Here is a 24437-nt window from a genome sequence, read left to right on the forward strand (position 1 = left end):
AGAGACAAAATTGTACAACTGCACACGGCAGTCATTAGAAAATGGAAGAAGCTAAACATGACGGTCATTCTCAATCGAAGTGAAGCTCCATGCAAGATATCACCTTGTAGGGTCTCAGTGATCTTTAGAAAGGTGAGGAAACAGCCCAGGACTAGACGACAGGACTTGGTCAATGACCTGAAAAGAGCTGGTACCACCGTTTCCAAGGTGACTGTTGGTAATACAGTAAGACGTCATGGTTTGAAGTCATGGATGACAAGGAAGGTTCCCCTGCTTAAACCAGCAAATGTCAAGGCCCTTCTTAAGTTTGCCAATGACCATTTGGATGACACAGAGGAGTCATGGGAAAATCTTTTGTGGTCAGATGAGACCAAAATTGAACTTTTTGGTCATAATTCCACGAACCGTGTTTGGAGGAAGACGAATGATGAGTTCCATCCCAAGAACACGATCCCTACTGTGAAGCATGGGGGTGGTAGCATCATGCTTTGGGGGTGTTTTTCTGCACATGGGACAGGACGACTGCACCGTATTAAGGAAAGGATGACCGCGGCCATGTATTGTGAGATTTTGGGGAACAACCTATTTCCCTCTGTCAGAGCATTGAAGATGGGTCGTGGCTGGGTCTTTTAGCATGACAATGACCCGATGCACACAGCCAGGAAAACCAAGGAGTGGCTCCGTAAGAAGCATATCAAGGTTCTGGCATGGCCTAGCCAATTTCCAGACCTAAACCTAATACAAAATCTTTGGAGGGAGCTGAAACTCCATGTTTCTCAGCAACAGCCCAGAAACCTGTGTGATCTAGAGAAGATCTGTGTGGAGGTGTGGGCCAAAATCCCTCCCGCAGTGTGTGCAAACCTAGTGAACAACTACAGGAAATGTTTGACCTCTGTATTGCAAATATAGGCTACTGTACCAAATATTAACATTGGTTTTCTCAGGTGTTCAAATACTTATTTGCAGCTGTATCACACAAATAAATTGTAAAAAAAAAAATCATACATTGTGATTTCTGGATTTTTCTTTTTAGATTATCTCTCTCACAGTGGACATGCACCTACAATGAACATTTCAGACCCCTCCATTATTTCTAAGTGGGAGAAATTGCAAAATAGCAGGGTGTTCAAATACTTATTTTCTTCACTGTATGGAGGAGTAATAATACTAAGTTTGTTTTTTTTTCCATTAGAGAGATATGGGTATTACATATATGTGAATAATTTTTGTACAAGTTATCCATGTATCCACTTATCATTTATAAAACTGAAAGATTAACAATTCGGTAAATTTGGGGATAGTGAGATGTGGCACAATATTTGTTGTGTGCCACGAGAGTTTTTAAATGTAAAATATAGGACTTGGTTCAAAAAAAAAAAAAAAAAAGGGAAACATTGCACTTAAGTGACCAATATTCACAGTGTTCAAATACTGCATTACAAATACTAGAGAGCAGACCTGGGCATTTTATAGCCCGCGGGTCACATTCAGCCCGATGAATGACCCTGTCCGCCCCGCATGAGACCAATCATAAATTATCAAATAAATTTAAAACATTGCCATGCATGCAATACAGCTGTCTCTTTTATTTTGTAAAGTGTTACGTTCGCATTTACTTCCACGTAGACGCATGTGCAAGCCGTGAGCCGTGAGTGTAGGTAGACAGCAATAAGTGTTGCGAGCTAGGTTACCCTAAAGATATCAGCTCATAGCAAGGAAAAAATATATATAATGAATGCTGTATTTCCAACAAGACATGGACTACCAAGTACATCTTTACAGAAGTCAAAGGTGAAGCAGTCTGGTTAATTTGTGGTATACAGGTCGCTGTGTTAAAAGACAACAATTTGAATCTCCACTACATGACCAAACATGAGGGTAAATACAGAAATCTGTCTGGTGAAGAGTGCGCAAGGGAGTCTGAGTCTTTGCCAGCAAAACTGCAAAGCCAAAAAGGATTCTTTTTTAAGAAACGTTACACACCCAAAAATGTAGCCATTTATCACAAACTCCCCACAAAAAGTAGGGTGTATTCTGACGTGGAGTTTATTAAGGAGTGCTGATTAGAACCTGTTGTGCTGATATGCCCGGATAAAAGCCGAGCATTTGAGAATGTGCCACTCTCCCGACGCACTGTGACGAGGGGGGTTGAGGACATCGCTTGAAATTTGGAGCTTCAGCTGAAGAACAGAACTATTTTTCTGTGGCGTTGGATAAGAGCTGCGATTTTTGTGACACTGCCCAGCTGCTCCTCCCCTTATGTGGGACAACTGCAGACTTTCATATGACAGAGGTGCTAGCAGCAATGCAATAAATGAAAAGGAGCACCAATGGGAGTGACTTGTTTACAGAGGTAACTCCATGTTTTGATGATGTTGGGACTGAAATGGGACAAGCTGGCAGTTGCGACGACTAACAATTGTTCAAATCTGACTGGGAAATATGTTGGACTTTTGAAGAGAATGCAGGATAAGGTGACAGAAATTAATCCTGTGCAGAAATTGACATTGTTATTTTGTGTAATAGATCAGTGTTGAAAATTTTCCACGTTGTTGGTGCTGTAACTAGAATAGTTAATTTTATCACAGCAAACGAGACGAAACATGGTGAGTTGAGGTTAGTCTCGCTACAGGATTTTTACTCTTCCCTCAAAGAGAATCATTTTCCACACAGGAGAAGGCATGCTCAGGAGATTCTAGTCTTCTTTGGATCAATTTATATATGTGAACAGATATTCTCAGTGATGAAGTGCAATAAATCCAAACACAGATCCTTTATCACTGATGACCACTACTCAGCTGTCCTTCGTAAAGCCAGCTCAGACATTCAGAAATTTCGACGCCCTTGTTTGAGCCCAAGAAGACGGGATTATTCTCACTGAGGAAGTAAAAGAAGTGAAAACAAGTTAGAAGTTTCAGTGATTATGGAGATTAACAAGATAAAAATAAATTGCTCCGATGTAATGATTGTTTTTGTTTATTAGTTTGACAGGAAAGGCATGGTGGAGGAAGTGGTTCAAGCATTGGCCTCACAGTTCTGAGGACCTGGTTTCCCAGCCCTGCCTGTGTGGAGTTTGTAGGTTCTCTACGTGCCTGTGTTAGTGTTCTCCCGGCACTCCGGTTTCCTCCCACATACCAAAAACATGCATTAATTGGACACTCTGCCTGTAGGTTTAAGTGTGACTCTTGTCTCTTTCTATGTGCCCTGCGGCTGATCAAAATATAGAATGTAATGCATTTTAAAATGTGACAAAGTTGAAAATTAAGTTCTAGTTATAAATGATGTGGCCCTCTGACACAATTCTGGTTTCTCATGTGGCCCCTTGCAAAAATTAATTGTCCACCCCTGCTCTAGAGGAAAGATATTTACACGATGACATTTTTTTTTCAACTGAGAACAGCTTGACGATAGTGTTATGATTGAGCTAACCACATTCAGAAAAGATTTCAAGCTAAAAGTTAAGGAGTTCATCAGTTCCACTTTGTCATACCTGAACATTTGATGAGTTGGATTATGCAAAGATGTCAGCTAAAGAGCCGGATATTGAGGGTGAAGGCGAACATTTACTAATTCGTTGGTATCTGATTGTGGCCATCTCCTTGTATTCAGTTTCTTTTTTTAAAAAAATTGGATTCCTCCAGAGTGCCCTAGGGAGGCTCATCTTCAACTAACACCTCTGGTACATTTCCCCTTTGACTCCTAATAACCCATCCTTTCTCATTTAATACCATCAACCTCTTCCTCTCACCCGGACGTGCTCACATAAGCCTCGCTCCAAGTGGAATAATGGAAGCATATGGCCTAGGCAGCACCTACAGGGCCTTAAATAAATGCTGTAGCATTCCACCTCGATGTACCAATTTATCTCTCACCCGACTCTCCAGCCCGTTTCAAAATACCGCTAGCCTGAGTTGAGCTCAGCAAATAAAGGCAGATGGGACATGTTTTTCTACCGATACATTGGGTTGCATAATGGACCTAAGCAGAAAGTGCTGTCTGAATGTGAATAAGCCCTGTGCTAATAGGATTATTGTAAAATTCTGCACTACAGGCAGATATTTAGCCAAGCACCAGTAACAACAGTTTGCTAATAGAACCATGTAAAGTCTGTTTTTAAAAGAAAGAAAAGCATAAATAAAAAAAATCACGCTGGGTGGCGAGGTTCAATGTCTTCAGCAGCTGCCGCAATAGTGATGCAGGAAAATCCTCCATCAGCTACTTGGTCACCTTGAATAAAAGCGTCATGCCTAAATGTATCCAGTGGGGCTTAAGGTTGGGAATACAAGACTGTTGGTCAAGCAGAATGGGTCAGAGGTCAGACAGATAGTCAGTGTTAAGGTTGTAGAGGTCACGCTCTCATGTAAATATGTCAATATGTCCCACAGACAGCCTTCCCCATGACCTCTAAAAAGTGAGCTATGGCTTCATGGACACTCGGTCTAAATAAGAGTACATGTGCATATGACTGCGTGTGTAGATCCATGTCAGCCTGTTTAGCATGTGTATGCACGTGTGTGTGTTAGTGAGTATCTGTGAGGGAGGTGGGGGACGAAGGAAAGTATAGAGTGAATGAGAGAATAAAAGAGTCAGGAAAGAAGTGTGAAAGGTACTGCTGTTATATTTATAGAGTAAGTACTAGTTATACCAACTCAAAGATCAGTTCAGAGAAGCAGCTCGTAAGCCATAGCCAAGATTACGCTCAATTACAGAGGGGGTTTGTGCACGCACTCAGACACACAAACACAAGAACACACAGTAGAAGTTGAATGGCTAAAAATTTTTTTGTCGTTGATAGGTTATAAATCAGGCAGCACGGTTGCGCAGCTGTAAAGGATTGGCCTTACGGTTCTGAGGACCCAGGTTCGATCCCCGCCCAGCCTGTGTGGAGTTTGCATGTTCTACCTGTAGCTGCATGGGTTTTCTCCCACATCCCAAAAACATGCATTCAGTGGAGACTCTAAATTGCCCCGAGGTATCATTGTGAGTGCGAGTGGTTGTTTGTTTATATGTGGCCTACGACTGGCTGGCAACCAGTTCAGGGTGTACTCAGCCTCCTGTCCGATGACAGCTGGGTTAGGCTCCAGCACTCCGGCGACCCTTATGAGGAGAAGCCATTAAGAAAATTGATGTATGGATGGATTCAATTTACAACCAAACCATTACCATTAGTTTTACATTTAGTTAGAATCCTGTGTGTTTCTTATCAACAAGTAACCCGGTCTAATAATCCAGAGCATAGTGTGTTGTTAAATGGAAAATCATAGCAACGCTCAGCAATATTAAGCTTTTGGGGTTTTTTTTCTTTTTATATTTCACTTGTGCTTTTGTAAAGTTACAACATTTTTGGTAAATTATTCAACAAAAAAGTTTGGGCAATGAACGCTGCTGGCCTCGTTCCTCGCTGCCAGTCTTTTTGGTGCCACTAATATGAATATTTTTGGAGTAGCTGAAACTAGCCATGCTAACCTCTATTCTGGTGCACAAATAAAGAAGCTTGTTTTCACATTCTCAACCTATGCATGAAGAATGTGTCATCTTTTTGGCAAGACATTTCGCTGCTCCATTAAGGAGCATTAAAATGTGATGACAACAGCAAATGAGCGAGTTAAAAGTCCACTGTAAATTGGACCCTTACAAGACAAGCTGCCAAAAACATATGATTGGCAGTTAGGCTACGTTCACAGTCTAAGGCACGATGCCCAATTTGGATTTTTTATTACATCTGATCTTTTTATGTAAGCGTTCACATTACCAAAAAAATGCACCTTATACTGGAATGGACGTGTTGGTGACGTCATAAACATGCGCACAAAACAGGACGACACATTATGTGTGCACACAAACAAACACAAGTCGCGTATGTCTCATCATGAATTTGTGGCGATTTCAAGAAATTTGTGCAACCAGAGCCAAAATTTTCCAATATTTATCATTTCAAAAGTATATTATTTTTCGCCACTGGCAATTTTCAATTTTATGGTGTGTTTGTTTTGTCAAACAAATGTGACATTTGCCACCATTTTAAGACAAATGGCTGCCCCATGAGGATCTATACTGCACTCGCGTTGGATACATATCTGATATATATCCACACATGAAATAGGCCTAATATAAAAAAAAAAAACGGGGATTGTATTGTTCACATTGACAAGAATAAACAATGATAGATATCACGTTGGGCAAAAAAAACACATCGGAATTGATCTGCATTATGAACACAGCCTTTGTCAACTTCAAGCTTGAAACATTGACGCAGTAGTAAAGTCAACTCAACACTTAACCCTCTAACTCGGGCACGCACACACACACACACACACACACACACACACCACACACACAGGTGATGCTGCGAGCAACATTGGGTCTTCTTACACATGCAGTAACAACACATGGAGGTATTGACAATATATACAGCTCTATGTCAGTTGGGCAAGAGTTTTTTTTTTTTTTTAGCACACTAACTCTTCTTCACAGAATACAGAAGGCTTTAACATGCTGAGGATCAATACAGTGAACCAGCAGCAATCGATAGTAATTCATCTGGCTTTTTTTTTAACGTTCATTCTCAGTCACTCTCACAATGTACAGAACCACAGCAGCGCAATACATAAACACACAATCATGGTCATAACAGCATAAACACAGTAACACACACCTGAATGTCTGAAACGATTGCAGTCTCTATGCAAATGCAAATTCAATAAACCTGTGAGGAATTTATTTATTTTTATTGAGCATATCAACCCATCCTGCTCTCCTCTGCATAACAAGGCTTGTATAATTAAACCATAAATTTAAGGGTGCTCCTTTAATTACCACAGAGAATGTCAGGAGGCAGCAGAATAAACAAATGGCTTTGAAGTGAACTAAGAAAAAACACTTCAACAAACCCAAGGAATTATTCTATTCATTGTTGCACTTGAAAAGGATGACATGATTATATGTGTAAAGGGAGAATGAAATGCATGTCCTTCCTTTTCCAAGGAATGTTTAGAGTAATGAAGGTTTTCTGCGAAGTGAAGAGCGTAATAACCAGTATGAAGATTTCCCTGTTAGCATGACGATGAACAAATCTGTCTCTGCATGACGTAGGTGGGAGAATGTTTCAACGTGTGTTGACGCATTTGTCTCCCTTATGGGTTATACAGTTAGTGTATTGTATTTGTGTGTAGGTGCATAAATGGGTGTGTGCGTGTGCATGTCTGCGCACACAAGCACATTTCAGGTCAATGTCAACATGCAGGCCTGCTTCCCAACAGCTCAGCTAATTACACAAGAGCCCCGAAGGCCACTTAGAACAGGTTAGCTAATTAACAAACAGACTGATTGCAGATTAATTGAGAGGTGTTCCTAATCCCCCCCCCAAATACAATGACAAATGCTAACTGGTGCTAATTAGGTCGGTATGGAAGAGTTGATGTTGTATTTACAGTTGTAGTGGCTCATATGACGTACCTTTAATGCAGAGGCTTGTTATTTCTTCACAAACAAATATATAACAATAAAGAAAACTATAATTTAATCATGTAAATTATTTAATTCAGTTAGGACGTACTAGTAACTAATGGGCTACAGCGGATTGCCACAACAAATGAAAGAAAATATTCCACTTTATCCCTCTAACACACTCCTTCGTTGCTTCTCTCATATTTATCAGAAAAACAACTCCCTCTTGGTTTGGTCACTTCATTAGGCACAGCCACAGAAGCTAAACTGATTTAATACAAAAAAATAACTGGCTGGTAAAGCCTTCATGTAAAAAGACATTAACGGTCATTTTATTCATTTGGTTATAGTTTGAATGGATTTAGAGTGAATGTAATTAAATAAATACACACAATATTACAAATAATATGGTGCAATTCTACATCACATCTTACTATCATATATACATGCATCCAATTTTTAATGCTTCTCCTGCCCCGGGTAATGGGTAAACAAGGCAAACTCCATAGAGAAAGCCAAACGTCAAAATTTTGGCCAGGAAACTTTGGACTTAGAAACAGACATGCTAACCTAATACTCCACTACTCATTCTTCTACAAATCAGAATTGACAGCTCATAATGGGCTCATTAGAGGACACAGGTGTGCCTAATAAAATGGCCAGGTATTGGCTCTGATTTATCCAGCGCAATGCAAAGGTACACAGATACATACGTTCAAACAGACACACCTGTGATTTTTTTTAGCTGCCCCACTTGAATACACGCACTCATATTTCACCTTTCAACCTCTGACCTCCATCATCATCTGAGTCTCCCTTCTTTCTGTAGTCTTCCCTTTGTCTATGCACTCTTTTCTTTACCACCACCTGGACCTTTTTAAATCCCACATCACCTGATCACATACAGTGACTACAAATACACCCTCAAGCACAAACCCATATCCCACAGAACATTAAGCATACACATGCACACACACGCACACACACACACGTATATATGTGGCACGGTTGATGACTGGTTGGAGCGTCTGCCTCACCGTTCTGAGCACTGGGGTTCAAATCAAGGCCCCACCAGTGAAGGAGTTTGCATGTTTTCCCCGTGCTCAAGTTGAATTTCTCCAGGAACTCTGGTTTCCTCCCACATCCCAAAAACATGCATGGAAGGTTAATTGAGGAATCTAAATTGCCCGTAAGTATGAGTGTGAATGGTTGTTTGTTTAGAAAAGCCCTGTAATTGGCTGGTGACCAGTTCAGGGTGTATCCCGCCTCTTGAACGAAGATAGCTGGGATAGGCTCCAGCACTCCCATGACACTTGTGAGGATAAGCGGCTCAGACAATAGATGGGTGGATATATATATATATATATATATATATATATATATATATATATATATATATATATATATATATATATATATGCACACACATACACACAAAAAAACATGACAAGACAACAGCCAGGAGCAGCTGCTTCCATCTCCTAGCAACGGCCAGCCTGATACATGACCCAACGATGGATAATTACCGTAAATCACCACAGCTCACACACTAACAGGGAGCTCAAGGTAGGAGAGCTGGGGAAAGAATGGAGAACAAGGACATAGGGAGGGAGGAAGCAAAGGGGCGGGGGGAGATCAGAACTAGTGAGTCCAGACTGGTCATGTGTGGACTAATGCACCTTGAATAGCTCAAATTCATTTGCTTTTTGAAGCACACATCCATACTGTCTTTGGTGTGCAAATGCACTCTGTCACAGACAGTATACACACACCACAATGGTAAAATGGACGTACCAAATATATCCATGCATGAACACATCCATGTTAACCACAAGTTTTGTTTCTCACTGTGTTTCAATACCGTGGAGAAGAAAAAAAAAACATCCACCTGCAGCTACACAGGCTGTACGTATTATCATTGTAATCTGAAACTGTCGGTCCCGCCTCCTACTGAAGCTCTGTCAGAGGATTCAGCTCTGTAACACGCAGGCACCAATAAAAGTCCAGACAGTGCTGAAGGGTGTGATGTGATGACTCGGGAAAACAGCTGCATTGCTAAAAAAAAAAAAAAAAAAGCACTACTTGAAAATGAAAATGATGTGTTTTCATTTTCAGCGTAATTGGTTCACATTTTGTAGATGTATTGATTTGCTACAACTTCTAATTTCCTCCAGTGTTATTGTATTTTTGTGTTTAAAATAATTCCTGCATGTTTCATTCCTAAATAATGTGGTTTTAAGTTGCAAACCTTACTACAAATTTAAATCGGACTGGTTTTTAACCCTATCACATGTATCTTCTTTGTCCTTTCTCATTCCTTGCTCACTCTCCCTCCCACATCTTTTCTTTCCCTGTGCAAGTCCTGACTTTTGCAGACATTTGATTTGGTTGGCTTGATAGATTGACAGGTAATGAGGAGGTTGAAGGGGCAACGGAGACAGGAGCAGGTGTTCAGCACAGTCTTCTTGGGAAGCGCTAAGCTGCCATGTCCTTCATAGCTACACCTTACCATGCCACTCTTCTTCCTTGCTCACTTACTATATTCTTCCTCTCATTTCCTACCTTGTCCTCATTTTCCCCATCCCCCTTTCTCTTCCCGAGCAAAGAGGACTATGCAAGCCATCACACAATGACATGCTTGGACATGGATTGTCTTTCTAAGAGGGGAAAAACAGAACAGAGATGTGGAAATAAATGGATAAAGGAACAAGAGTCCCGTGGCAGAGGGAAACTAGGACTTCAACTGGTTCATTCAAACTGTTTAAGGAGCTGATGAAACTGATTAGTAGCATCTGATGTAGAGGAAACTCTTTTTCATCAGGTTATAGAATAACTATCCCCAATTATCCCAGAAATTATGATTGCGTCTCCACTATTGCACTTAGAAACCCAAAAAGACACATTTAACTCAAACATCTCAATTCTTGAAATCACAAGTGTGCAACTGAGGTCAGTAATGTGACATTTCATTTGACCTTTTAATATCATCTGGTTTCTATAACGATCCTTCATTTAAAAACCAAGCTAATTCCCACTGACTGATTCAATAGATAAGGTCTTAACGAATGTGTAAAGTATTTCATTTAAGTTCGAATGGTATTAATGTGGCTGTGCATTTCACACTTTCAGGGTCCATGATGGGGGCAGCAAGTACTCTCCCTGGCATGTTTCAAACCAAATATGTGTGCAATGAGAGTTTTTTTGAGAGTTTCTGCTTGAATTTTTTTTTAAAGATGTCAGAATAGACTCCAAGGCTCCCGTTTAGGTATGAACTGCTTCTGACACTCAACAATTGTTACTTTGTTGAGGATGCTTCAAAGATTCTCAACGGGGTGGTGGTCAGGTTATAATGATCATGACTCTTGGGTCTCCTTTTATGTGCATAGCAGCAAATTATTATTATTATCTGTAGTAGTGTACAATTGTACTGTAGGAGAATTAGTGTTTGCTTAACTCATGGAGCCACATGAAGAAATGAGGGTATGATGTAGCGCAGTTCTACATGAGTGTAGAAAATAATACGTGTTACTCAATAAATAATTTTTTTGACACCATGAATCATAATAGAAAATGTATATCTTTGTGTTTGTCTCAACAGTGTTTCTATATAACTCATGTTGGATTTCAATTGATTGTGCAGATGTGCATAATCACGTGTCCTCTTAGTTTGAGTCACTCTACTACTGACCTGTTTCAGTCCTGCTGACTCTGCACGACTAAGCATCATAGCTCGCCAACTAAGCACGCAGGTGGAGCACACAAGACCATTTAGTACGAGCAGATTTCTGAGAAGAATGAAAAGGAAGTATGGATAGAATTGAAAAGGTTCAGCGAAGGCAAAGATATTTTCAAAGAGTAATTTTATTCTGAAGCATATAGCCTAGTGTGCTGTTTGCATTTAAGGTTGCTTTACTCACAAGTTAAATGGCTAACTAACCACAGTTGGAAGAATATATTTTCAAGGCAGGAAAGGAGGGGCTTATTCTGCTGTCAAAAGTGCAGAGACAGTAGAGTTAAAAAAAAAAAAAAAAACAAGGCTCAGGCCCCATAAATTCATCCTTCTGGTTTATAACCAAACACTAAAGAGCAAGTCACCCTCCTAAATCAGCAGGCCTAGAGACTGTAGGGCTCAAAAGGGAAGCCTTTGCATGTTTCTTCAGGCATTCCTAAGAGGTGAACAAACTAAGGTGAAGCTTGATGAAGAATGTTGATTACACTCAACATGATGGATGCCATTGATTCACCGTTATAAAGGACTTTTATAAAGTGGGGGTTGTATTCAAATAAATATTTTATCAACGTTTGCTTTTAAATCTACAGCCCCACTAGGGGTGTGAAAAAACATCAGCTAACTCGGGCACGGAAATTGGTTGACGCAAAAATCTCTGCCTCGAGATAATAAAAAGTATTAATAAAAGCATATTTGCACTGCCCAGAAACATTTGGCTAATGTCCATATTTACCACATCGACATTTGTTACAGATGGACACACCGTTGGGCCAATGGAAAACTTTTGCCAAGAATGACAGCAACGTGCATGTAAGCGAGTTTTAAGACAATATCAGATGTATGTACTACTGAGATGAATGGTAGTTAGCATTTTCTATTTGCCTAAAATAGTAATCACTAAAGCACTAATGCTAATTGTGAAGGCTATCCGTTTTACAAAAGCTGTTCTTGTTATTTTCATTTCTGTACCATGTTTATACCATACACTCAGTACAGACATGCAGTTTCATGATAGAGGTCCAGCCCTAATAAATAAGAAGAAAATTCATCCTTGATGAAATAGAATCAACTCCGAAAAGATTTGATAGTGACAGCCCTAACACTCACAATGGATTTCATGTGGAAAACCAACACTTGGGCAGCATTCTTTCTGATTCATAGTTACGTAAATATTGCATCATCTGGACAGTCACACAGGTGCTTTAATTTTTCAAATTAAAGCCAGATGAGAGTGTGTAGCATTAAAGAGGAAACCTCCCAGCTTAAAATGAGCCTTCCTTTGATTGTCAGTGTTCTCAAAAAGAACCTGGTATGTGAAGAAAAGTAAAAAAATGTCACTGATGCACAACCACATTCAAACATACTTTTCCATCATTTAATAACTCTATAGCCACACACGTGCACAAACTTACATGTGGGCGCACACACACACACATACAGACTAAACACACAAACAGACATCCACATTTACACAATTTTTAAGCCCTCGCTTGGCATCAGCTGTCACGCAACCTGTCTCGAAAAACTAAGCAGAGACAGACACTGTCAACTTAGAGTGCCTCAAATGCCCACATTGAGAAAAGCAGAGGAGAAATCAGGCCTGTCTCCCGGTATAATTTGCACTAATCCTTCATGGGAGATAGTAAAGTCTATGGCATATCTGCCTAATAGCATCAGTCACTGGCAGGTTCTAATCTCATATTTAGACCCATTTCCATCACGGACTGACGACAAAGCACCAGCACACAGTGTGATTACCTTCTTCTTCTTCTTCCTCTTCTTATTTTACATTTCTGCATGACTTGACTTCTGATAATGGTGGGAGTTTGAAAAAAATGTAAGAAGCAAAACTTCATCTGTGTGGAGCTGGAACGAAAGTCATTCCAGGCAACTATAACACAGCTGGATTGAGGGGAAAGGAAGAAAGCACCTGGCTGTGTACTGAAAGTCCACACCTGTTGAACACACAATCATGCATCTGAACATTTACAGTCATCCAAAACAAATGTGCAACCAATAATGGAAACACACACACACACACACCTTTTCAGAGCATTTACAACATGTGGTGTTTGTCCTGCTCTGTTGGCTGCTTTACCACGTGCATTTGAATGCGGACTGGAGTGCATCCCTCTCTTTCAGACAGCACCATAAAAGACGACACACACAATGAGGGCTCTTTTCAGTCGAGTGGGGCTTGCCTGGGGGTAGGGAAGCACCTCCAAAACTGCCACAGTGCTTTAACTTGCAGCACAATGAGGTGCTAAGCCTTTCTGAATAATAAGAGATTACTCATAAAGATGACAAACAGAACAGAAACAAACTGAACAAATGCCCTTTAGTTGGAGCTTTTTCCCTACAACTGGGTGTGCATGTGGGGCTGTGTGCCTCTGCTGAAAGAAGGGAGACAAAAAGTAAGGGCAGTAGTGCAAGGATCCTAATGAAGCTGTAAATCAGAGTCCGATGAGAACAGACTGTGAAGGGAGATCACATCACTGGAGATCAGTCCAGACAGCAGCATGCATACGCACGCAAACACACACATAAACACACATAACAGAATAAAGATGAGAAACAGTTAGACACAGGCGAGCGTTCCAAGCGAGGCCAACTTACGGACATACAAGTGAGAACGTGTGCAAAAACACAGGGAGACCTAATTGCACGAAGTCACCTCTAAAACTCTATTAAAGTGTTTCCATGATGTCCCACTAGAACCCACCCATAGGCTCAGGAGTTCCACCTCTTTTGTTCAACCAAGCTCGTCGGAATCACATTGGTGGTGATGTATGGTGCCATAACTCTGATAGCCACAATCAATCTCTGGTCTAAAGACACATCCATCTTCTGAAATGCTGATGGTGGGGAGTCGGGTAGAGGTATGAGAGGCAGGAGGAAGGGGTGCTGGCCTGACCTCATTGGAGGAGGGTAGGATATGTTTGGGCCGTGGGGTACTACTGGAAGATGTGGGAGCCACTGAGTGATAACAGTCAGCTTCCATTGGGCTAAAAAAAAAAAATTTAAGACAAGACTGAGAACGGTGTCTTGCATACCCAAACTGTTCCACATAACATCCACGAAGGAACGGACTAAAATTTTCCCCAGACACACTCCAAAATCTTGTGAAAAAGAATATTTACAGAAGAGTGGAAGCCGTTATAACTGCAAACGCTAAATATTGCTAGCTGCTGCAATATTTATAGCAAAGTCTCATGATACAAATACACAAATAAGCTGAGTAAGCCTACAGTACACCAAATTTTGCTTATGTTTTCAAACACTGTAAGTATGTAGCTTGACTATTGAACCTAACACTTTACTCTGGACCAAAAGCTTTTCTTGGCTATTGTACGACTGAAACATTCAGTGTTGGAACTCCCACATGACACACAACCTTGGGCTGTGTGTATTGAGGAGGGGGTGGGAAGAATTACGTTGACTGAGACCAAAGAGTTTAAAAGAATGAACTACCCATGACCTCTAAGAAGGGTCACCACTCGGTAATATTGCCGCTGAAGATTTACCTCAGTGATGTGTCTTTTAACCCTTGTCGACAAAGATGGCCAACATTTAGACTGTCAGGAAGGCTTCTATGTTTTGGTCTTTTGGGGACTTGGCTCACCTAAATAGCTCCTTCTCCTTCTGGTTACCACCTCATAATACCCAAAGTTGGATTTTTAATTATTGAACGAAGACTCTTAAACTGAGCTGATTCAGAGGTTCTTTAGGTTGTTTGACCTGTCTGCGGCAAGTATCTACTGTTAGATGACTATTACTGTTACGTTTTGCATTGACTATATGTATACTGTAAAAGTTATTTCATGATTTCCATCGAAACCTACTAGCCTCCAATATGCACATTGAATATAAAAAGATCAATGATCAAAAAAACAAGATAAATATTTTTTTAAATCCACTATTCATGTAAAATAATCTTATCTGAAAAATAAGAAATATTTTAGAGAAGGCAAATAAAATAACTGAAATAATAAAAGACAACTCCCAAAATTCAGAATGCCTTTGATTAAACAAAAAATGTTCTGTTCTTCTAGTATGCTTTCTAAACATGTTTTTTCTTTCCAGCAGAAGCCTGAAAGTTTTCTGCTCACACTAAGACTTCAGCTCCACCTGAAGAAAATAGCCCCAAAGAATGGTGTTGCCTCCATCATGTTTTAATGTATGTATGGGGTTCTACTGATGATGAGCAGTACTGTGTTTGAGCCAAAACATACTGTACCTTTTGGAATTGTCGCCAAAAAGTTCAACCCATGTGATTTTAGTGGAACAAAACACATTCTCCAACTTGTTTAATAGTGTTCGCGTGTCTTTGTAAGATAAGGCTTCTATTTTACCACCTTCCCCCAAAGTCCACACATATGAAGACGTGTTGTCACATCTATGAAACCGTATGGGTGTAATAGTTGACAGAATTTAAATTTTGGCTAAGCGTTTCACTTGCGAACACTGCATTTGCTGTTAAGCAACCATGAAGAACAGAGAGTTGTTTATGGGAGAAAAGCAAACCATTTTGAAGCTGAGAGATGGGGGAAATCGATCAACTATTGCACAAACATTGGGCATACACAATCCTACATTTTTGAATGTCCTGAAAAAGAAAACGACTGGGGTACTGAGCAATGGTCATCGAACATGTTGAACAAGGATATCAACAGCAGTTGATGACAAAAATTCTGAGAACTATGAGGAAATACCCAAACACAACAGTCAGATACCCAAACACAACAGCCAGTGACCACCCTGACAACTTCCACAGGGTGAAAGTATCACTGTCCACTGTTTGAAGACTTGGAGAGGAGAAATATACAGACAATACCAAAAAGAGGCACGCCACTCATCAGCCAAAGAATCAGCAGGCCTGTTTGGATTTTGCAAAGTACAGAGATGAGCCACCAAGTTTTGAAACAAAGTTTTATGGACTGATGAGACAAAAAAGATAAACCTGTAACAAAATGATCGAAAGGCCAAAGTATGAAGAAGGCAGATCCTTATCCGCTTATGATTCTAAAACAGACAAGCTCGTATGTGAAGCATGATGAAGGTAATGTCATGGCTTGGAGTTGCATGGGTGCTTTTGGAATGATCTCAGTAGTCTTGATGATGTAACTCATGATGGTAGCAGCAGAGTGAATTCAGATGTGTATAAAACCATTTTGTTTGTCAATTTACAGAAAAATGCATCTAAACTAAATCGGTAGAAGCTTCATCATGCAACAAGAGAATGACACAAAACATACTCTCAACACAACAAAGGACTTCTGGGGAAAGTGGAAGGTCTTAGACTGGCCAAGTTAATCACTGGACCTTTTTCCCAATTGAGTATGCATATTACTTCCTGAAGAGGAAACTGAAACTTCCAGAAACAAACAAGAACTGAAAGAGGCTGGAAACCCATTTCAAATGAATAACGCAACAGTCTAGTGAAGTCAATGGGTCGTAGGATTGATGTACAGTACTTATTGGAAGTAAGGACATCTAAGACAGACGTATCTGCGAGCAACAGTATGGTTTCATGCCTAGAAAGAGTACAACAGATGCATTATTTGCCTTGAGGATGCTAGTGTAAAAGTACAGAGAAGGTCAGAAGGAGCTACATTGTGTCTTTGTGGATCTAGAGAAAGCCTATGACAGAGTACCAAGAGAGGAACTGTGGTACTGCATGCGTAAGTCTGGTGTGGCAGAGAAATATGTTAAAATAGTACAGGACATGTATGATGGCAGCAGAACAGAGGTGAGGTGTGCCGTAGGTGTGACAGAAGAATTTAAGGTGGAGGTGGGACTGCATCAGGGATCAGCTCTGAGCCCCTTCCTGTTTGCAGTGGTAATGGATAGGCTGACAGATGAGGTTAGACTGGAATCCCCTTGAACCATGATGTTCACAGATGAGATTGTAATATGCAGCGATAGCAGGTAGCATGCAGAGGAACAATTAGAACAATGGAGACATGCACTGGAAAGGAGAGGAATGAAGATTAGCCAAAATAAAACAGAATATATGTGCGTGAATGAGAAAGGTGGAGGGGGGAGAGAGGCTACAGGGGGAAGAGATAGCAAAGGTGGAGGACTTCGAATATTTAGGGTCAACAATCCAGAGCAATGGTGAGTGTGGTAAGGAAGTGAAGAAACGGGTCCAAGCAGGTTGGAACAGCTGGCGGAAGGTGTCTGGTGTGTTATGTGACAGAAGAGTCTCTGCTAGGATGAAGGGCAAAGTTTACAAAACAGTGGTGAGGCTGGGCATGCTGTATGGATTAGAGACCGTGGCACTGAAGAAACAACAGCAAGCAGAACTGGAGGTAGCAGAAATGAAGATGTTGAGGTTCTCGCTTGGAGTAAACAGGTTGGATAGGATTAGAAATGAGCTCATTAAAGGGAAAGCCAAAGTTGGATGTTTTGAAGACAAGGTTCGAGAGAGCAGACTTGAATGGTTTGGACATGTTCAGAGGCGAGAGAGTGAGTATATTGGTAGAAGGGTGCTGAGGATGGAGCTGCCAGGCAAAAGAGCGAGAGGAAGACCAAAGAGAAGGTTTATGGATGTAGTGAGGGAAGACATGAGGGCAGTTGGGGTTAGAGAGGAAGATGCAGGAGATAGGCTGAGATGGAAAAAGATGACACGCTGTGGCGACCCCTAACGGGACAAGTCGAAAGGAAAAGAAGACTTATTGGAAGTAAGGGCTATGCCACCAAATATTAAATGATCTAGATATAAAAGTTGGAATTCTGAACTTATATGAATAAAAGACACAAATGCAACAAAGTGAGCCTTTCTTGGATGGTAAACAATAGTACAGAAGGGAAAGGGATCCGGGTGAGGTGCTGTAATGATTCTGGAACTGCCTCAGATCAGGGTAACCCTTGCAAGGGCTGACAATGAGGATGGATGAAGGATGCAGATGAAAGGCAAATTGGTGATGGATGAGAGGATGTAGGGATAGAGATAGTAGACATAAAACGTGAACTCAAAAAGTTGTCAATAGGCATGCTGTGACTACACTGATATTGCTACATATTATAACAGCTGGTTACAATGGCTGTTCCTATATAAAACATGTCTTGGAATCTAGTGCGCTCCTTAACAGCCCCTCAAGTGCTAAGTTTCGTGTGCCTTCAGATCTCTAACGGAGGCCTAACCAGCCAGGAAAGCGGTAATCTCCTTGTCAAATGACACTTTTGTGGGAGGTATGCAGAATGTCAATGTAAGCTCAGAATGTTATAGTGAGAGTGTAACCAGAAGGCAGCCAATAAAAATGTCTTCAAGCAGGCTTGTTTGTTTAACTCCAGCAATAAAGTGACAAATATAAACAGTTTTTCTGAAGTGAAATGATGTTCATTATTCTTTGGATTAGACTGATCTTATATAAGTATGGCTCACAATGTACTCCTTATGTACACCCAGGTATCCAAAATAGTGAATACAGAGAAGCACAACCGCCATTTTTTTTGGCACCAAGCAAAGTGAACAGAGAGGGTCGAGGTAGTCGGTGGGAAGGGGGGGTTGTAGCGAGAGAAAATGAGGAGAGTGAACGGCGGGGGCGGGCTGAGGGTGTAGAGATGAGGGAGGAAGGGAACAAGGGAGAAAGGGAGGGTTGAGTGTTGGAATGAACTCTCTCAGGCTTTGTGCTGCGTGTTTCCCAAGGCCCCCGCCTGGCCCCTTTGATAAATGACACATGTCATTCTGTCAGCTTGTGACACTGCAGCTGGGAGGCCCTGTGATGTATGGCTCTGCTGAAAAAGGAAATCAACTTTTTTCCCTTCTCTCTCTCTCATCCCTTATACCTCTGGTCTCTCCCTCCTCCCCAGCCAGGACTGAGTGCATGGCCTTTTTATATGAGGATTTAGGTTTCCCCCGGTCTAGTGAGCTCCCACCTTCTCTCTCTTACTACAGCAATAGACATGCACGAAGCCAAGTTTAAGCTAGTCCAGTCTCACTGACAAGCGCGCGCAGCCACAAACACACACAGACACACACACACACACACTGCAATTATCATCCAGTATGAGGCTGATACTTCAGCAAAAGGGTCAAATCTGCACTGGAGTTGAAAGCAGGATTTATGACTAAAACAGGAAATACAGTTTTTCCGTTTTTTTTTTTTGTTGTTGTTTTTTTTTCAGCCAAGAGGTGAAAAGGGAAAGAGAGGAAGAAGTGTGTGTGGGGTGCGGGTTGGGGGCAAAATTCCGGTTAAGCAGGATGACTGGTGTCTCCCACTGGGTCATCTGTCATCCATGTGTTTGACTGGAGGATGAGTACATGCAGCTTAACTGTACACACACACACTCACTTACACGCAAACACACAGGAACTGGGAATGAACTTCGAAAAGTAAGCCACGCATAGAAACATGCAAGTATAAACATGAGCACTTGAAAAGCAAGAAAAAGCAAGAACCCTGCACCATCATCAGTCTTCAAACGCTGAAAACGCTTAAGATGTAGAGATGTTATTTTAGAGCGCAATCCAGTCAGTGAACTGTTCCCTAAAGGCCAACCTTCAGCCGTCTTCCTGGCTGAAAGCCTATCACAAAATTTAACTGACCCCACCTCTGAATGTACCACCCACGCAATGGGTGGGCTTAAGCATAGTAAAAGCCATCTCTGTCTTTCCTCTTCTTGTATATACTTTCTTATTCATGCTGTGATCAGAACCCCCCCTCCCACTCCCCCGCCTTCTGACATAAACGCGCACACACAAACACACACTCATACGCACTCTGGCACACAAAAATTTTCAAAAAACATTCATGCGCACACAATGTCTCCCAACAGCTGACCTGTTATTGGTGCTTTGGAGATTAGCCAAACAAGGAAAGAAAATAATGTGCAGAAGTCAAGCATGACAAAGAGGGATATGTTTCTCACAATAATATACACAAATAGGTCTGAGGGTGTCATGAAAAATTTTAGCCATGATTTTGATTGTGGCTTCCCACGATCATAAAAGCATTATAATCAAAGAAAAAATGCTTGTGCCACATGGCGCAGTGAATATGGAAGTTCCTGCTTTTTAAAAGCACCTGTGATGCTTGCAGTAGGAAGCATCTGATGTTATTTCCCCCTCCCTGGGAGTGCTTTAAGCTCTTTGACACTCCAGTAGAAGTTTACAGTAAAATTAAACATACAACAAAAAGAAATACACACATTGTATATTTGAATGAAACGTAGAATTAGTCTTTCACCTTTATTTCTGAATTGCAATCAGTATGAACAATTAGCATTAGAAGTCACATTATAATGGCAGTGATTTGCCTTCAAATAATCAAAATTTAAAGACAAACCCAATGGACAAGTTCAACCACAGTTTTCTTCTTCTACTCTTTATCTTGATTCGAGAGTTTCTCTCTATCCATGCACCACATTTCCCCTAAAAACGTGCACAGCAGGTATTAATTTGTATCTACTTTTATAGGCATTATTAGGTTTTACTTGTTAGTATTTTCTTGTTTTTTGTTAGTAGTTACATAAACACCATATTTTGAAATCAATTAATAATTATTATTTAAAGTGTCAATATCAATCAAAATAACCAGGATTATTGTTTTACCATCATTAGAAAGCCCTAGTACCCAGCACTACACATACACACACACATGATGATTTAGAATTACGTACTGTATGCCCAAATATGATGACAGCACATCCAGTAAAATTGCTCAGGAAGCACAGATAGTTTAAAATATGCTGTTAAAAAATACAAGAAGTCTTTTAAAAGTATATTTGTAGGTCAACCTGTAATATTTAAATGTATTGTATTTTCCTCTTAACTGTACTGAACAAAACTACATTATTTCTTTTTGCATATCAAATAACAATGAACTACAATTGTTGTTGTTTCGTAACCATGAAACTGCCTAAATGGGTTAATGACTTTTGGGGGTTTACACACTTCAGGACAAGCTTTAGATAACTATTTCTGGAATACCAGATATTATACATGCACTGTAAAAAGAAAGTAAACTTAGTTATTTGTGTCATGCAGTATATAATATATATAAAGTGATCTGAGCAGGAGGATGAAACTAGGTCAAAGGGAGAAAGAGAGCAAACAAAACACTAAAAGGAATACACAGATTGTCCGGACTGCGGCCACCTGGAGGTCATGACCTGCTAACGACCCCATGAGATGCCTTCCCCTGGTCAGGGTAGGGTTGTGTGGATGGGAGGGGTAGGTGGAAAAACAAGGCATTATTAGGACTGAGTGATGAGTGGTGCCGATGTCAGACGACTGCAGGGTGGAACAGTACCAACACTGCATTTATACATGCCAGAAGGCCCTCACAATTCTGTCGACAGCAGTGCATGTGTATGGCAAGCAGAGAGAGGGTTTCACCACCAATGGCATGTACCCCTTGTTAAGAAGCTGTCTCTGTGATCCACAGAATAGGCCATAGACATGTAGACAAACATTGAAAATATGCATTGTTAATGCCTCTGGAAGAATACACACACAGTGAAACCACTGTGGCTCTTTTATATTTTGTCACATGGTTTGATTTTCTCTTTGAAAATGGACAAAGGGAGGAAAGCAATATAAGTTACTGTGACAATTCAAGTGGAGAGAAGGCAGAGAACTTGCTACATCAAGTCTCCCTCATTCCTACACTCCCAGTTGCATAATTCTTCAATTCTAATTCTTCTCAATTAATCACTGCTATTGTTACACCATGGTAATACCAAAAACATTCTTGATGATCACAGGCACAAACAAAATTTCAAATCGCTATCATCCATCTCACCTGCCCCTACAGGATGAGGAGGGGGGTTGGAGGTGGATGAGTGAGCCGCTCATTGGTCTCCTTTTTTGTTTTCTGAAGGCCTAGCCAGTGCCATGATAGTGAAAAATTAACAGCATGCAGCCAAATGGGTAAAGGCGCCAGGGAGATGGAATCAATGTGCGGCATCTGCGGGAAGAGCAGCTATGTAAAACACTTGCCTTAAGTCAGCCGCATCCGGTTAATATTTAATCCCTCCATCCATCTCCACAAAGAGCATTTCCCTTTTAGCTTTAGCTGCCGTTTACTTTGATTACACACAAGCGTTTAGGGTGAGCGGGGGCAAAGCAAGAATGATAAGAGAGCATGCATGCTAAGTGATTTGCATGGGGGTGTGAATATTTTCAGGACTGATAATCACTCTGAGCAGGTCATTGCCAGTTTCAGACAGAAGAGAAGATATGGGCCGGAAGAAATACAACATTTTAAAAAACCTCAGTTTGGTTTATGTTGTGCGGGGGGGACGCATAATAATGTAACTCTAAAAACAGGCTGAATTTCCCTCAGAGGGCTTCGCTTATTATAAAACTCGATATGCAATTAGAGCGGGAACAGCAAAATAACGGGAAATATATGAAGAAAATTATTCCGAGGGAGTAAATCCAAAACTCACAACATGAACATATAAATGCATATATGTATTTCTGGAGAAGCTTCTGTACCAGCGTTGCTTTTTCACGCTGCCGATTGTGCTTCCTGCTTCTATAACACAACCCTATGCTTATTCTGTCATGGAACTGGAAAGTGCATTAATTACAGAACCCAACAGTGTGAGCAGTGTACCCAAAGGTCAATAAAATTTTGAAATACACCAAACACATACGATATGCACTGTGATTAGAATGCGGTACTTAAATAAACTGCTTTGTATCTGTTACACACAAACACTGAAACAACTATTGCCAACTGTCTGCATTACTCACTGCACTTTGATGGAGCATAACATAATAAAACCCTGTGCCACAGCAGAAATAAACTTGGAAAATGTAGAATGGCATGTGGAGACTATAGAATAATGGCCACCATGTGTTAAACCAACATGGTGGGTAACTGGATCAAGGCGAGCAAGGGCTCAGTCAACCTGGATTTGCAGTTTGAGACAATGTAACATATTAAGTTAAGTAGGTGAAAATGTTCTTTCACTACAAAGGAGGTAATGTTTTCAAGAAGTGATAAAACTGATTTACTTGAACAAGCCAAATTATTAGATAAACAGTAGCTCTCAGCATGATACAATGCAATTTTATACAAAGTGCAAACTACAAGCATATTATTGCATTAACTCCTCTCCTGGAAATTCAATTTTAAAAAACTGCATTTTTAACTCAGTAACGGCAGATTTTTTTTTAAATAAGCAAGAGTGGGCACGTGGTTGAAAAAAGTCTCTCACACCTCCAAAGACAGACAAGCATCCTAATGATCACAAGCACACAGAGTTATTGATCAGCAAGCTTCTGCTGCGGGCGGCTGCTTCAAAGAGGAAGAGGAGTCAGGCTGCAGGCTCTGTGACAAGACTGACAAGGCTAAAATGTTATTTTTCTCGCACGTTTGTCGACAGCTGGACATTGTGTGTGTGTGTGTGTGTGGTGTGTGTGTGTGTGTGTGTGTGTGTGCGTGCATGCGTGTCCGTGATGTAGCTTGGATGAATGGAAGTAAATGTGTACGTGTGTAGGGAAGAAAATGGTGGGGGCATTTGGCCTGCAATAATTTTTAATTGACACTTGTCAGTATAATGGTGGCAGTTACAGCTGTTGGGGGAGAATTTGTCCATAGTTTCATTCATCTGTCAGCTCTAATACCCATCGTGAAAGCTGTACCTCAACCCTTTTGCCAGCCAGTAAACTCTATACTCTGATTGGATGCTTCTGGTGCTCATCTAAAGTTGCATCCATCCTAAAGATATAAAACACCTGACCTCAGTTACCCATACTGTATAAGTTGAGGAGATGCATATTTAATGACCCAAACCAACAAGAGCCTTACTTTATGTGATAAAAAACAAGAGTGTCAAAATCATTTTTGTCACATTTTATCATTTTGCCACACTGTAGTTATATGTCTCCCTTAGAAAAAAAACACATTGTAAATGGAAAATCACCTCGTATTATTATTACACACAACATACACTTCTTTTTACTGATAGTTTATAAATCATATGTTAAGGAAAACAATTTGTTCATTTACTGTTCAATTTAGTTTAAAGAGGGATTTGGTCAAAAAAAAATTATTTTGGAACAGATTTTAGCAAGAAACTTAGTAGCTGCATATGATATGCTTTTACGGGTTACATAGCAAACCAAAGGAGGACTAATATTTATAAGTTTATAAAAAAAAAAGAAATGCATGCCAGTGAAAAAGAGTGAGGGTGCAAAAACACAGTTGAAACTACAGGGGTAAAGGAATAGATTAGGTGCGGAGAGAAATAGCAAGCAAGTGTGGGGGAGAGAGAGAGACAGAGCAAGAGAGAGAGAGAGGCA

The 24437-nt window shown here is 40.6% G+C and overlaps 1 protein-coding gene across 3 annotated transcripts in view; it reads right to left on the reverse strand.

The window, feature by feature from the left end:
* The window catches only part of LOC133500362 (teashirt homolog 1-like), a 43247-nt gene that overhangs the window by 11333 nt on the left and 7477 nt on the right, over positions 1-24437 (reverse strand). Inside the window, exon 1 of one of the 3 annotated variants that reach the window (XM_061818946.1) lies at positions 21925-21944. The exons of the other annotated variants lie outside the window; for them this stretch is intronic. The gene's annotated coding sequence lies outside the window, so the exon portion shown is untranslated. Of the gene's footprint in view, positions 1-21924; positions 21945-24437 lie in introns of those variants that run through there. 3 annotated transcript variants of the gene reach the window in all.

Source organism: Syngnathoides biaculeatus, chromosome 5, assembly GCF_019802595.1.
Source record: "Syngnathoides biaculeatus isolate LvHL_M chromosome 5, ASM1980259v1, whole genome shotgun sequence".
Lineage (NCBI taxonomy): Eukaryota > Metazoa > Chordata > Actinopteri > Syngnathiformes > Syngnathidae > Syngnathoides > Syngnathoides biaculeatus.